Below are 15628 nucleotides of genomic sequence, written 5' to 3'. Positions count from 1 at the left end.
TCACTCATTTAAAATTTAATTTACATTTTATCAATCTTTTTTCTTTATTGAATCCCGATTCTGTGTTTTTTAATGATTTAAGGCTAACTGAGCTACTAATAATTAATGCCCTTAGGACAACATGATTCCACAAACTTTCATGTAGTAGTTAAATTGTCTCCATTTCATGTCCATCTTATCATATAAAGCTATTCACAGATTTTGAAGTTGCCTCAACACCTGTTTTTTTTTTTAATATAAATAAGTTTGCTAGTCGTTGTCTCAAAATTCTATTAAATATAAATGTCTTGATTCTATGTGCTAGTTTTGAGTATAAGATGACTTCTTAAACAATTCATTGACTATAAAATTCTAAAAATCATATACATGTACATCATTTTCTTTGAATTTAAACTTGTTCTCCGGAAAAGCCATGCGAAGACAGTTTTAATATATAACGCTTCATCTTTATTTTATGAAAATGTAATGTACCACACCTGTATTTTCGTACTAGTGTTAGTGTTATGAGACGAGCCAATTTTTAACTTTCTTATGGTTTTGGTGTTCCATATTGTGAAATTTACATGTACTACTGTATTGACAAAGTAATAAAATTGAAAATTTTAAATGCTTTCTCCTGAAAAATCCATGGTAAAAATTGTTTATTAATCCATAGTTCCAAATAAAATTGACATGTAGCTGTCGGTGAAAGTAGATTGTATGTAATATGTAGACAGTGGTCACATATTTTGCATATCATATCGATTGTAATATGTACAACATATCATACAATGTATTTATGGTATCATTGATTGCATCATTGTTTGACTTTAATTTCATTTGAATCTCTAAACGAGAAATAACATCATAAATCTGGTAGATATATCACTGATATAAAGAAGCTTCAATGAATCTCTCTGGCACAAGCTAAGGTTGTATCGTGGATGTTCAAGAAATAGTTTTGTCCTTGAAATTCAGGATACTATGGTAGAATGCCTTTATTGCACAATCCAGTAGTTGTTTTGTTTGCATGTAATTTTGGACTAGAAACTTGAAAAGTAGATTTTTAAGTCACATTCTCTTGTTAATTTCAATTTATAATTTACCTGAAGATATGATAATACTTGCGCAGCAAAGACAATAAAAAATCATTAGAATTTTACAAGGCAACCAAATTATTATTCTTTCGATTCATTTCCCTCACTTCTATTGGAATACCAGAACTTAGCTCACAACTCCTTATATTTTTTGTGCATATCTCTAAAAATTGATGTCTTAATAAATTCATATATTCGATATCTGTGTATTAAATGGAGTCTATGTTTTTGTTCATGATTTTTATTGTTTACTGAATTTCTGAGATTGATCATTGTTCGTTGTATTCATCTTTTACATTCTAATAAAAAGAAAAAAATATGTTTCTATATAGACCATCATTATGGCTGTAATAGTATCATCAAACCTGTGATTAATAAGAATATTATAAAGTCCACCCTCTTAAGTTCACATTGAAGTCCATCCCTTTTGATATAACATTTTGATAAAGTACTAGACTAAGTATTATATTTTTCAATATTTAGAACCAAAAATGATTTTGAAAAATCTTCCCAATGAAAAGGAACTATAAATATAAGATGGGTCACCTCTTAAAGGTGCTTAGACACAGATTTGAAGTTAATATTTTCTCAAATTTTCTGTATAATATCTCGACTTATATATTGAAATGGCATTTCACACGAAAATATAATTAAAAACTTATTTTATCTGGAAATTATTTGAACTACGAATTCCTGGACGCGTTTGATTAACACATTCTTGCACATTCACAAATTTTATCTTGATCCTTAATATTTAAGAAAAGAAGCGATTTTGTTGTGTATTAATGAAAAACTACATCTATAATCCAGAAAATTCAGAGTAGAAATGTGCGAAAGCAAACCCCCTCACTAATATCGTCAGCCTGTGCTCAGTGTTGTGTACAGAGTTTAACAAATTGAATACACCCGTGAAACGTAAACTGTTTTTGTAAACAGGACACGAGCTCTGTTATTGTTAATGTTTACGATTCACCGGGTGTGTTCAGTTGTTAAAGTCTGCACACACCACTGAGCACGGACTGACAATACTGTGAGTGGGGTTTGCTTTTGAACATTTCTACTCTGAATTTTCTGGATTATAGTTTGAATATTTTTCATTAATACACAACAAAATTGCCACTTTTCTTAAGTATTAAGAATAAAATTAAAATTTGTGAAAGTGCAAGGATATGTCAATCAAACGCGTCCAGAAATTTGAAGTTTCAATAACTTCGAGATGAAATAAGATTTTTATTATATTTTAGTATGAAATGCTATAACAACATACAAGTCATGAAATTATACAGAAAATGTGAGAAAATATTAACATCAAATCTGTGTCCAAGCACCTTTAAAGAATTTAGTCTATGTACATCAAATTAAAAGCAACTGTAATATTGAGCCTTGAAATAAAGACTATGTTTTTTCCTACTTGATAAGCAAATGTAGAAGAAATTTTATAGGGCATGTAGTGTGTGGACTTAAAGTTAAAATGCCGATATGGTGGAATGCAAGACTGGACCATCCTGTGATTTAAAATGTTGCTAATGTTTAATTTATGGCGTAAATTCCTTTGTTGGCAAAATTTAGTTAAAGGAACAGGCGAGTCAAATCTGATTTCTGATTTATTCTCTTCTGTAAAACGGCCAACATCCATTTTCACATACATGTATCTTAGGCTATAAAGGTGACATTTTGTACAGCTTAGTCGAATCGTCAGATAGTGGATTACTCATTAAAATACGTTTTTGTGTGTTGATATCAGGTTTCATCATTTACAGACTGGTATAATATTTCTTCCACAGTACTATCACATACATAGAATTTTCAAATCATCATTTACATTTTCATGAATGAATAAGTACCGAAATACAAGTCTCTTCGGGGACAGCATGCAAGTAAGTAATGAATATTTGGAATTATTGTATTGGAATTCAAATTTGTTGTTTTGTCGCATTATTATGTTATCTAATGCCCTGTTCACATGAAAAGTTTAATTTGGATCAAACGTAAGTTACTGCGAATTAAATTTGAAATGCATTCACACAGAGAATTTAATGCGAATTATCCCCTGTAGTCTAATTCGAATTAATTTACCGCGCATCAAATTACTTGGCATTAACGTCGCGTGAACAGTGGGATGAATCTTTAATAGATATAATAGTTCTAAGTATTCCTTTCAATTACACCTATATCAGAAGTAGCATTATACAACAATAAATAGCTGAAGTAGTGATTTATTTATCTCGAATACCTTTAACAACAAAAGTTATCATGCACATCGCAGATGCTTCTGATAAACCTGGTTAAATGCATATTATGATGAAACTTCTAAAAATTAGCGCAGTACGTTTTCTTCTTAGAATACAAAAAATGCAGCCATGTATGGGTGACCAGAATCCAGTTCTGTCCAGAATCAAATTCTAGACACTTATTTGGATTATTTTATCTGATTATAAAATATCTGCAGTGGTATATAGTTAAGGCTTAAATTTTTGAACATTAAATCTTGTTATCTAAAATCATACTAATCTTGTCTGCAATTTTGAGCAATTATATAATTTTCATCACTGGGATAAGTCACTTCACTTTTTATCATGGTAGACGTTGGTATTATAGTCACTTGAATTAGATAATTAGATAATAGTTTTTAAAGCTATCCCTTCTACTGTTTAGTCTAATACTTCCAACACAAGAACACTACCTATATCATACTATTCATTTATTATTATGTAAAGTTTATGTTTTTTAAGGTTTTGATAATTCTTTGAAAATGCTATTTTTATGTCTAATTTCAATAATATTTTATACAGAAATGGACTCTATAACGCATTCTTTATATCGAAATTCAATGAAAAGTGTTGACATGCAAATTAAATACAATAATTTCAGACATTGTTTTAAATAACAACCCTCTTGCTTTTTGTTCTGGTCGAAATAAAACTGTACACAGGTTTATATAAATATTTAAAATACTTCTGCATGAAATATGGCGATAACGAACAGTATTCAAGCTCAAAGTCCATTTAAACAATACAAATCGGGAGCAAAACAAAGGGGACCTTCAAAAACATCAGAGGTGGGATCAGGTGCCATTGAGGAGTGACCATCCCCTGCAGACCGGTCACACCCGCCGTTTGCTCCTTGTCATGATCGGAAAATAACGGAAAAATCCGTCGACAATTCAGTGTGTAAATAATGGCCTAACAATAAGTAGGAAAAACGTCAGCCAGCATATGACTTAATGATAGATTAAACTTGCTGACAAGGTCATATTATTGACCATAGAACTTACAAAATGATGACTTTAAACGATACTGTTGAAATTCTTGATTCATCAACTTGTTTGTTAATAACTTACCTCGTTTTAGAAAATGTTCATACGTAGAGCATGCTCTTGCGTATCGAATCAACTGAGAGATATACACCCCATATGCAGGTGATAAGGGTATATTGATGCATAAGTAAGGGAAGTTGATGATTAAAAAGTTAAAGTCATCACGTTTATCATGAAGCTTTGTTTGTTGTTAGATAACCATTAGCGTGTTTTTCTAGTAAAATATCCAAATATGAAACAAATGTGTCAGACTCTGTGGTATCTTTTATCTCAAGCTCACCGGGATATATCGTATCGACAAATGAATGGAAATAACTACCGGTATTGTTAATTGATAATACGTCGTCGATATATCTAAATGTCGAGCTGAAGGCCACAACAAGAGATTTCTTCTTCTCATGTATAAGATTTTGAATAAATTCTGCTTCATATGAATACAAAAATAGGTTTGCTAACAACGGGGCGCAATTGGTACCCATGGGAATTCCAACAAATTGTTGGATCATTTCTACTTGAATTAATGGTGTTACCTTGCCTAACAAAACCTTACATCAATGTTGCAAGTGTGTAGATATTCAAGTATTTCAAGATAATGTTCTTATACTTATCCTTGCATTAAATCTGTTATCATTTGCTTGCCATAGGGAGGCTCAAGTTGATTTTCAAACAGACACTGTTAATTATTTTTCAAACATTCACCATTTCTTTAAATACTCATCAAAAGAAAATCTGTAGTGGAAGTCTTTCCTCTAATATCTTAAGATTTTAAGATCTGTAGATCAATTGGCTCTCGATTTCCTGAATACAAACTTAAAGAGAAGTATAAGCTTGTCTCTGGCAAAACCCTTTATGACTTTTAAAGAAAAAACATATCAGCTTATCAGCAGTTGTTTACTGCAATAGCAAATACAAGAAAGAAGAAAACAACCTTCAAAATTATTTCAACGTAGTGTTAGGAATGCGCACTTTGTGTGAAACATTTTATCAGAGAAATATTTTTCGTATATAACTCAGAGCAACTTATTGACAAAGCAAAACAATTTTATTTCATCTCCCTAATGTAAACTCTTCTATGGCTAATACAATGTTGAAATGGATTAGCTTTATAATCCAAGGTAAGATCGTAAGCAATCCCGGTCATTACAACAGAAGACTTCTCCATTTTTCAACAAGTTCTTTATAAAAGAGCAGTCCTCTTTCTGTCAAAATGACAATTTTTAAAATAATAATTTCGTTTCGATCATGAAATCATAGCACATCTATGATGTTTAAAATAGATTAATAAATATCATGATAGGTATTTATTTATACATGTCCTTACTGTAACATTGAAAATAAATAATGTTTTGTAAAGGAATTACTTATGTATTTATACTTAAAAAAAACTTTTTTGGCCATCATATGTAATGTTCGACGTTTTCATACGTATATCAATGCAATTTATTACCCTTGTACAATGCGTTGTGGACTTTGTTCCTTGATAGCTTCGTATCATACAACTCTCCTCCGGATAACATGTCTGATTCCACACGCAGTTTAATGATTCATCACATGTAGGACACTTAATACCTAAAAAGAAATTAATTAAATGTAAAAGAAATAAAGATGATAATTACCATATATTGCGACCTACATGTACACATACGATAGATAACCAAATATAATGGATAAATAAAATATCTCTCTGTCTCTTAAAATGTTTTTGTTTCGTATGTTTCTAAATGTTGACTATGTTCAAAAACGAATATTCCCTTAAAAAACAATTTATAGATTTGTACTGTCAAAAAATCGTTTTAAATATTGTAAAAATCATCTAAGAGATATTAACATTGCATATTGCATATGTCTTACGTCATATGATCTCATAGGCTTTGGAAATGTAATATGGGGAGAATTTGTTTAATTTACTATTTTAATAAAAAGACAGTAGACATATTACCCATAGTCAAAATGGTTGCTGATGTCTTTGCAGTCAAATAGTTTGAAGTTGTTCTACCTGATGAAGTAAACTATACATGTCAAAAATAAAACAAATTCTTTATAAAAATTGTCTTTATCAAGATATAAAAATACATTTTATAAAATGCACATTACGTTTAGTATTGATGTCTCGTTTATTAATAAAGCAACCACTTTGTTTGAGAAAAAAGAAGCAGTGTTGTTACTATTTAATGAGGAACATTTTCAAGACTTTCAGTAAATAAAATCTCATGTCAGGTTGGAAATCATGGCCTCCTGGCCGAATAAGAGTGATACGAAGTTAGAGAAGGTTTCCGTTATATATTTCTACGTAAAACTTTAAACCCTCAACCTACGCAGTAGTGATGATTTTAAAAACATTTTCACTATGCATTTTTTTAGGATTGCTGCCGTGCAATCGTATTAATGGTAAAGATGCTGTTCGACATAATTTTACCTATCACATTTCTTGATTAACTTTCAACCATATTTGTATTCACGTATATTTACACGGCAGGTGTGACAGATCAACAGGGGATGCTTACTCCTCTGTGGTACCTGATCCCATCTCTGTTTTCAGAGGTTCGTGGTGACTCTGCTCACAATTTGTATTGTTTGAATGGACTTTTGAGCCTGATTATCGTTTGTTATTTTCACATTTCATTACAAACTTCATTGATCAAAATCTGTTTAAATATCAATTAGCCAAAGTGTATACGTGCATAATTGAAACAAATTATTCCGCTTTTTTCCTTTCTAGATTCTAGACCCTTTTTCGGAACAACTCAGGTCAAAAGAATAACGAACATTTGAACGCATGTTCTTTTAATTAACACTTTTAGTTTCACTAAGCCTCCTGAGTTTGAAATATAGAAAAAGATACAAAAGTAAATCTAGAGGATTACGGATAAACGGGAATTAGCTTTCGAAGCAAGGATTTGCTTATTAAATAAGGAACGGCAAGTTATTTAGGCAATTCATAACGATTTGAAGGGAATTATTTACATCTAACAATCTAGATTTATAAATGGAAAAAATCATCAGAAGTATAAAAAAAATTGTAATAATTGCAATAGTTTAATTCAATAACTGATCAATTGAATTATTTATCAATAAAATAACTTATTATAATGATATGAATTAAATGGTCTTTCACCTTCTATTGTTTTTGTCGTTGTGCTTGTTGTTGCTGCTGTTGTTCTTGTTGTCTGTATTGTTGTGTCTAAATGTATATAGATAAAATGAAATCAATATTTTTTCTTTGCTGATCCAGCGTAACATTAATACCAAATTTTTAATAAAGAACAATATTTAAATCTACACTTCATAATTTATTTTTTATTCGTCTTAAAATTTTTGAAATTTACTTTTGAGCGATAAAGTATCTCACTGTTTATAAAAGCAACTTGATTGAATAATATTATCAGAGTGTGTGAGAAGCACCTGAATAAATAAGTTTAGTTTGTAAAAGTGCTTGAACAAACATAATGTTCATGAACAAAAAAGTAAAGCCTCAAGTTTTGACATTGTAGTGTTAAATGAACTTACAAACTAACTTTTTTTTTCATTTTCTATAAATATTTTTAGTCTCTGAATTTTAAGGATAGGTCTAGATGTATAGGAAGAAAGATAGATAACTCTTTAATTTCTCTGGGAGGGTGCTCTCTGTATACCGTATTTTTAACTAATTGCTTACATGATATTAAAATTGTATTACATGTAATCTCTCTTGATAAAAACCTTATTCAAAATATAAACTAACATTTTTTTTTTCGAATTTTCAAAATGCCATTTACTTTTTACATAGTAATGTATCAAATACCTGTGATTAGTCCACAAACACACCTATGAGAATTATGTATATAGTCAAAATGACATTCGCCAGTCAGTCCTTGTGGGCAAAAACAATGCTTGTGTTCCGTGCAAACTGAAATTAAACATTTATTTACTGGATTTCTTTATCGGTATAAACCAGAAAAGAAAATAGGGGGAAACCTGCGTATACGTCATTAAGATGTTTAAACATGTCACAAAACTTAATTCAGATTAAATTCGATATATGTTCAGGAAATTGACATCTTAAACCATGTAATTCTCAAGAGAAACATCCAAGAAAATGACGGTTTTAATCTTCACGATCATTTTTCCATATTTGCTGAATATTGAAAAAAGCAATAAAAGTTTCAAACATTCAAAAGACTTACTTTCACCGACACTACTTTTTTCATTCCCTTTTCTTTTACTAAATATTTAGTGTTCACAAAAGCTGTTCCCTTTAAGCAATTTTGTGAAGAATAAAGTGGATGGTTTTTATTTCCTTTTATTTTATCTTATATTGCTCGTTTACGATACCTAACACAACAAGAGGCCCAAGGACCTTTCCGGTCACCTGAGAGATAAAGATATGTTGCCTCAAAAGCAAGAGAAATAGGATAATCAGGGATGGAAAAGAGCTTGTCGAGTACTCATGATTAATAAATCATAAAGAAATCTCGCCAGTACTTATACACTCCCTTCTGTCACTGTCATCATGCAGACTAAACAATTCAATAATACTTGCAAACATGTAGTGAACCCTACACCTTCCATCACATTTAGGCCTCTTCTGGTCTTTGAAAAATAAATAATGTATTAATATTATATTTTTGTCTCATTTTATATATGTATTACAATCAATTCTATCTGATCATTAAAATCTATGAAGATATTTTTTTTGTATTTTACATTAAAAGTTCTTATTTAATTCTTTATTTAATTTGACATCAATTCCATTATTTACAATAATTGATTATCATAAGTAGGTAGCAAAGAGGGATAACTTCTCCCAGTGAAGTACAAATTTCCCTACAATATCATTAGATCCCTGCTCGACCTCGGAGCACTTGACCCAGTGGTCAAGAATTTCACAAATCTGGTAAAAACTCTCCCTTCTCTTTACAACTTTGTACTCTTTCAATCCTCCAAGACGCATAGGAGCAGAGTAGAAGATTTTAAAAGAATTTTTGCATTTTCACTATATAATCTATAGAGCCCTAACACCAGAACCTTTGATCATGTGGCAATCAGTTTCAAAATTTTAAAAGAGACATCCTTGTTTATTATATCCATGCACTTAGTTTATCCGCTAAATACACAGAAGCAGAAAAGATTTTCAGAGAAATAATGCATTTTCACTATATTATTAATACCGATGTCCAACATTAGAACCCCTGACCCTGTGGCCATTAATTTCTCAATTTCGGAGGAGACATCCTTGCTCAACATAACCATGAACTTACTTTGCTTAATACCCAAGAGTAGAGATGATAATTTTCCAACGAATTAATGGATTTTTACCTTATGATCATAAGAGTCCCATACCCGATCATGACAAAGAGCACACGGCGGGTGTGACCGGTTTGCAAGGGATGCTCACTCCTCCATGGCACCTGATCCCACCTTTGATGTCTTAGAGGTCCGTGTTTGCTCTGCTCCTATTTTGTAATGTTTAATGGACTTTTGAGTTCGAATACTGTTCGTTATCTCCACATATTTCACCAGAACCCCTGCTCCAGGACCATGAATTTCACAATTTTAAACAAAGCATCCTTGCTTGTCATAGCCATGCACTTAGTTTATCTGCAAAATACCCAGAAGCACAGAAAGAGAATTTCAAAGAAATAATGCATTTTCACTATATTATCAATACACCCCCCCCCCCAACAGCAGAACCCCTGACCCTCTGATCCTGTGGCCATGAATTTCACAAATTTGGTAAAGGAATCCTTGCTTAATATACTGAAACGCAAAAGAAACGCAACAAGCAGTAATCAACAAATATCTGAATTTTTTTCTAATGATTTTCAAAAATAAATACACTAAGGTAAAACTTGATTTGAAACCATCAGAGATTAGATAAAAATGTTAAATGATTATCTTTTAACTTTAGAAAGTAACTCATGACTGTTAAAACCAGGGATGGGGTAATTGTAATCGAGTAATTGTAATCGATTGTAATGATTACTTTTTTTCAAGTAATCGACAGTAATCTGTAGTCGAAGAAATTTTCGATTACTTGTAATCGTAATTTAATCGATTACAGCTAAAATTGTCACTGTAATTATAATTACTTTTTCGATTACTTTCGATTATTTTATACATATATGGATATTATTTTGGAGAATTATTTCCAGTCAGACACACATAAATATCAAATATAAACCAAATGTTTGGATTTCCTTACTTTTATTATCATAAGTTTAATTATGTTCTCAATAAAATTTGCATTATAGACCTAATGGTCTAGTATTAAATAATTCAGAAGTGTACTTCAATCAATTATTAATAAAATATACAGATTTTTCGTGTGCATTTTACATTTGACCTACTGTCCTCTTGCTGCATGTCCTTTTTCATATTTCAGATGTTGAAAAACTTGTATAATAGAAAATTATAAATAGCTAAAACAGATTTAAGTGCTGTATTAGATATAAATAATTTGGTAAATAAACTATATTGTACTAAAAAAAAAAAAAGATGGAAATACTTATTCATATCTAAAAATGTTTAAACAACTTCAAACTTGTGTTTTGGTTACTTTAAAATTTGCAAAATCATTCTTAAGTTTTCATTCAAAATTGTAAGGTTGCTTTTTTTGTCAGTGAGAGGTTATAAGTCTATATTTTTAGAGAGGGAGTAAGTGTCACTGTGTTTGCTTATCTTGGCTAATTAATTGACTGAGACACCCCTGACATGCAGATAATGAGGTGTAAACTGTGAACTACCTAGTGTTTAACTTTTATAATTCATTGAGTTCCATTGAAAACAAACAATATTTTGTAATTGATAGTTCCATTGAAGACAAACAATATTATTAAAACAATTAATAGCTCTCAAAACACTTATTTCAATACAGAATGAAATTGTGCTATTAGTTTAATTACTTAAAGACACATTTAATTTACATGTTTATTACTAAGAGTTCTAATTTACTTATTTTTATGAAAAAGACACGTACAGGAATGTTTAATGTGTACTGTTAACATACGGGCAGCCCAAATACTTCTAATGAAGTAATTCACAATAAAATATTGAATAATTTTTGCAACAAGTCAATAAATATGGAGGTTCAGATCCGAGGTTGAAAGGAATTATTAATTCCTTGGCATATTTTATTGTAGGAATCATGTCTCCATTTTCCATGGTAGAGAATCCCTCATTAGGGCATTTAGTGAGAATGTTAGCCATTATAATAAAACCTTAAAAGAATCTGCACTAAAAGTGCTGGAACACATTCAAACTTCAGTGGATAACATCAACATTTACCATTTAAATATTGCTTTGATATTTGAAAGGATAAAAACTTGGAAGTAATCGATTATTAATCAATTACATCTTCCAAAGTAATCGATTACAATTGATTACAGGACAAAAATGAGTGTAATTGATTAATAATCGATTACACAAAATTCCTCTAAGTAATCGATTATTAATCGATTACATTTTTCAGTAATCGTGCCCATCCCTGGTTAAAACATCCCCCAACCCGGCCATTCAATTACAGCGTGCAAGACTGCCATGCACAACAGTTGCAGCTTGGTTTCTACGATGCAATAGGTTCATAAATCTCGAGATCTGAGTGAAAGAAATATTCTTTGCCATTTTTAAATGCCTGTTTTTCAGATGATGATGTCGAATTTTCTCTAGCCAAGCGCAGTTTAGTAACCCGTGGACTTCCGGTCCAAGGACTGTCATTCATGCTAATGATACGCAAGAGCCTGTTGAGGCGTGATGTGGGTCATATTTGCATCTGCAACTCTCCGTCACCTTTTATTTTGAGATTTTCCAGCTAGAGCAATGGAAATGCGTACTTGAGTCATTTTCAGGAAGCCTTGGCGTCGCTCACGGAAAAGAAAGGGGAATTAATTTTTCGGAACATTGCTGCATTACTTATGATGAACAGATACAAACCCCTAAAACCCTATATTATTGTCAAATGTTTTGTTAAACATGCAGTTTTTGATTTCTGTTAAGCAGACTCAAACTTAACTTCCGGTAATGGTATGAAATCATTCAACCGTAAAATTACCGATATTTACAAAGTTGAAGATGTCCTTACTTTTTAGATACAAAATTATATCCTATATGTAATATTTCCCCCTTAAATATGATGTTGCGTTTCTTTTGCGTTTCAGTATATAACCATGTACTTGCTTTATTTGCTAAATACTTAGGGGTAGAGAAGACGATTTTAAAGAATTAATACATTTCCACTATACGATGATTAGAGCACCGCCTTAACACCACAATTACATGATTTTCACAATTTTGAAAAAAAGGCACCTTTGCTCATCATAATCATGCACTTCCTGTAGCTGTTTAACGAGGCCTAATCTACTTAATCTGCGCATACGTTTTCTCGTTTTCACGCAACGTCATTTCAGACGCGTCAAAGTACCCTTGATTGCCGTCACAATTGAATACAATAACGTCAAAATTAAAATGACGTCAAATTGCGCTAAAATTTTTCGCTATTCTGGCTTCCCTGATATAGATCTGGATTTTGCGTGTTGTAAGGTCGTTCATTCTGACATTTCTAATACTTTTTATGAGTTGATAAATAAATGTTTTAATTGATAATCAACTTTGCAACATAACTGATTTTGAAGTATCAATTTCTTACCACAGATTCGTCAGTTTCATGTTGTTTTATTTCAATTTTTGAGTTTTAAAAGCACTGCAACCAAAAATAAACGATTTAAGTCGTTCTCGTTGAAGTGTTTACTAACCCTTTTTATTGTTGACTTAAATATGCATGCATTAGCTTGATTTTGTAAAAATAAATTCTATGAATCATTTAAATGCACCCCCCCCAAAAAAAAATTAAGTTTCCTATATATTACATAATATTACTAAATTTCATAATTTTGTCGACTTTTTCGCACACACACACACCCATACACACACACTCTTTCTTTTTCACATAAAACAACGTTGTGTGTGTTAACAAAATAAAGAATGGAGAGAAAATTCTTTCTTAATGTAAGATGTATTAATTTTGAAAAAACTTATATAGTATAACAATCATTTGTTAAAGTTATGTAAACCCACTGCGAAATAAAATATCGGGATAGATAAAATGAGTCATATTTTTGTGTTTTGTTTTTCCCCCTTTTCACTGTAATAAAAGTTACCCCCAATTTTATTTTCAATTTTTTAAATGAGGAATGGATATTGCATAATTTATGTGAAAAGCAAAACATTTAACCATTTATTTTTTTTTTTAATTTGTCAATTCATTTGTTTACTAGGTTGTTTTAGTATATAATAGTGTATAAAACCACGAAAAATGGTCAATATTTTGAAATTGCCCCATTTTACTACAAGAAAAGCAAGGTAACACAATTTCATTCTAATTTTTCTTAGCATAATACATATATATCCAAAATTAATTTTTTCATCTGTCCGTTTTCGTAATTTCCAAATAGAACGGGCTTCGTTAATACGCAATAGCAGCGAAGAAAATTTACAAAGAATTGGTGCATTTTCATTATATAATCAATAGAGTCCCACCCTAACACCAGAACATAGTTTTTTTCCACGATCCCTTGTACCCAACAACGAAATGCAAGAGATCGTGGGACAAGAGTAACTGGCACTGTCTTTTATAAGGCTGGGACCAAGAACTACTCAGGAATGATACGACTTGATAAGTGTTTAAGGTTGTTACTAAAGACGGCAAAGCTTTGCGTAAAAAGATATTCTTGTGTTGATAGTGGTGTCAAGTTGGGTGGTTTGACTGATATGGTCGTTGAAAGTACTTGCATGGATAAAAAAGTAAATTAATGAATACATTTTTTAATCTAAAAAAATTCTAACCCACTCAATTAAATAACTACATTTTAATAATCTTTATTTTTAATTTCACTTCACCAATTGCTCATTCAAAATTGTTCCCCAAAGAATATGATTACCAAGAACAGATAACGCAATTACGTAACATTTTCAGTATAAACCGCTGCCTTAGAATATTAGTATTAGCATTATTTTAACTTTCTTTATACATCGTCAAATGCTTACCAAATTTAATACATTTTATGAGGAGACAAGAATTTTTTCCCCTTACTTCAGACTCCATTGTCCATTCAAGTAGTCTAATGAATTCATCATGCAATATTAAAGGGAAGGATATTTTTTAAATTGTAATTAATAGGCTATTTGTCTTCAACCTTCACAGATTTTCTGGTCGTTTACAATTGTGTATTTTTCCCCGTAGAATCTGTAAAACATTTAACCACCAAAGACTCGTTAAAAGACGTACATTTAAAAAAAAAAACAATAAATTGTTTTGCCGATTAAATATTTCTACCTTATACATATTGACATTTTCATTAACTACTAACTACTAGAACTTTTCCAAAAAAAAAGTGCATCGCCTGCAAGAGAAGCATTTAGGATATTATTATACTAGATAATACTAGATTTTATCTTTCGTGTTAAGATATCAAGATGTCAGTTTCAAAAAGGGAAAGAGTGTTACTTTTAGAAGTAGTAGATTCATTATACATTATGTTAATGTATGTGTATACATTAACCTGTACAATCACATGTTGAGGAATATCTATCGATTTTGCAGTAAGGGTGTTTATCAGAGGGACAGATGTGTCCATTGCAGTCAGAATGATGATGACAAACTGATGTGGATAGCGGAGTTGAGGTGGGTGGCTGGACTGACGTGGTTGTTGAAACTTCTTGCATGAGACAAAAGTGAATTAATAAATAATTCTACAATGTGAAAAAGATATCTAATTCATGCAAGGATAATAAAGTAATGAAAACTCTTTCCAAAAACATTCCTTATTTTGCTTCAAAATTTTCCTTATTTTCCTTCAAAACTGTTCTCTAAGGAATCTGCTAATATAACTAATAACAGATACAAAAATTACATATTTTTTGCAAAGTTAATCACTAAGAATATCTCACCTGAATTTATTAACATTATTTTGTAACTTTCTACCCATCAATCCTTTTGCATATCTATTCTGATGATCAATTGAATTTATTTGTGCTGTACGTGATTTAAAATTATCGAGCATTTTTTTTTCTCCTCAAAAGTAATTAGCTTCTTTTTATTGATAAGAGCTAATTACCTGAAGTCATTGGAGCTAGAGAATATATTTAAATGCTACAGTGTTGAGTATCAGCAGAGTATATGGTTAAATGCATATCAAATTTAATTTAATTTACATTTTATGAAGAAACAAAAGAGATTTTTTCCAATTTATACTCCATTGTCCCT

General features: G+C 30.8%; 1 long non-coding RNA gene across 2 annotated transcripts; it reads right to left on the bottom strand.

The window, feature by feature from the left end:
* Positions 1–5496: 5496 nt before the first annotated feature.
* Positions 5497–15042, bottom strand: LOC133182686 (uncharacterized). 2 transcript variants are annotated; one of them, XR_009720552.1, is made up of 3 exons: positions 14925–15036; positions 5840–5961; positions 5497–5591 (listed from the first exon to the last, which is right to left on the bottom strand). It is a non-coding gene; the product is annotated as an uncharacterized LOC133182686 (long non-coding RNA). The 2 variants fall into 2 exon arrangements; XR_009720553.1 differs by lacking the exons at positions 5497–5591; positions 5840–5961 and adding exons at positions 7520–7573; positions 8174–8278 and having other exon boundaries at positions 14925–15042.
* Between the last annotated feature and the right edge of the window lie 586 nt (positions 15043–15628).

Source organism: Saccostrea echinata, unplaced genomic scaffold (genome assembly GCF_033153115.1).
Source record: "Saccostrea echinata isolate AGI-Se365-2 ecotype Australia unplaced genomic scaffold, CSIRO_AGI_Sech_v1 ptg000001l, whole genome shotgun sequence".
Taxonomy (NCBI): domain Eukaryota; kingdom Metazoa; phylum Mollusca; class Bivalvia; order Ostreida; family Ostreidae; genus Saccostrea; species Saccostrea echinata.
This window is presented reverse-complemented; position numbering and strand designations above follow the sequence as displayed.